Source organism: Helobdella robusta (assembly GCF_000326865.2).
Source record: "Helobdella robusta unplaced genomic scaffold HELROscaffold_38, whole genome shotgun sequence".
NCBI lineage: Eukaryota > Metazoa > Annelida > Clitellata > Rhynchobdellida > Glossiphoniidae > Helobdella > Helobdella robusta.
Window position 1 is genome coordinate 1,444,315 of NW_008704829.1, and position 1,754 is coordinate 1,446,068.

General features: G+C 29.6%; 1 protein-coding gene across 1 annotated transcript in view; it reads left to right on the forward strand.

The window, feature by feature from the left end:
• HELRODRAFT_176610 (hypothetical protein) overlaps positions 1-1,754 on the forward strand; it is a gene marked incomplete at both ends in the record, with an annotated part of 5,728 nt that overhangs the window by 543 nt on the left and 3,431 nt on the right. The window lies entirely within an intron of this gene.

Consider the following 1,754-nt stretch of genomic DNA (forward strand, 5'->3'; position numbering starts at 1 on the left):
TTGGGCTCCAACTTAGTAATAATAATATAAAACTTAAACCCTAAATCTATTAATGAGTATGTGTTACAACGTAGCCTTAACTTACCTATTCATTACATTACGGTCCTAGCTTACCTAAAATTACAAAACTCAAGAGCCCAATTCATTTAGCCAATCGGCGCCCACCCCACCACCTACGTAATGCCTTGGGCTCCAACATAATAATAATAATGTAAAACTTATATTAGCCTACATATCGATACACTTACAGCGTTTTAGTTTACATTACAAGATTGTTCCTAGAATTACATTATTGCCCTTAACTACCTATGAAATTAAATTACTCTCAACCTTAGTAATAATAAATTAGAACGTGTAATGAAAATAAAATTACGCTCAAATACTAACATATGTGTTTATGTATGTATTTGTGTGTGTGTAATACGCTGATGCGTGTAATGTTGGTGCAAGAAAAAATAGAAGAGATAAACTTACGCGCCTACCTATTCAACTACATTAGTGTTGGATGCTTCCTATCTATCCTACCTAAAAATTATGCCTATCTAACCTACCTATATAGCTACTTAATGTAATTGTGTGTGCGTGTGTGTGCGTGTAAGCATTCCTACTTAACGTTAAATTACAGAGAAAAAAGAATGAAACGTATCCCAGCCAGGCGTGTATTCTTTGCCACTGAATGAATGAACGTAGCCTGACATCTTCCATGATGAACTCCTCTGGAAGCTTCAACCTGAATGAAATGAATAAAATAAAAAAATCTTATTTATTTAATTAATTTAAATGAAAAAAGAGAAACGAGCCACGGTGAAAAGCCAACTGGCAAAAAAGGAACAGCAAAGAAACCGTAAAACTTACTCCAGCCAGGCGTGCATTCTTTGCAACTGAGTGAACGAACGTAGCGTGACATCACAACCATTCTGATCTTCCACGATGAACTCCTCTGGAAGCTTCAACCTGAATGAATGAACCTGAATGAACCTAAATGAATGGAAAAATCTTATTTATTTAATTAATTTGAACGAAAATAGAGAAACGCAAAGAAGCCGACCGGTCGGCAAACAAAAGAACCTCAAAGAAAGGTATATATATAACTCTATATAACTCTATATAACTCTATATAACTCTATATAACTCTATATAACTCTATATAACTCTATATAACTCTATATAACTCTATATAACTCTATATAACTCTATATAACTCTATATAACTCTATATAACTCTATATAACTCTATATAACTCTATATAACTCTATATAACTCTATATAACTCTATATAACTCTATATAACTCTATATAACTCTATATAACTCTATATAACTCTATATAACTCTATATAACTCTATATAACTCTATATAACTCTATATAACTCTATATAACTCTATATAACTCTATATAACTCTATATAACTCTATATAACTCTATATAACTCTATATAACTCTATATAACTCTATATAACTCTATATAACTCTATATAACTCTATATAACTCTATATAACTCTATATAACTCTATATAACTCTATATAACTCTATATAACTCTATATAACTCTATATAACTCTATATAACTCTATATAACTCTATATAACTCTATATAACTCTATATAACTCTATATAACTCTATATAACTCTATATAACTCTATATAACTCTATATAACTCTATATAACTCTGTATAACTCTATATAACTCTATATAACTCTATATAACTCTGTATAACTCTATATAACTCTATATAACTCTGTATAACTC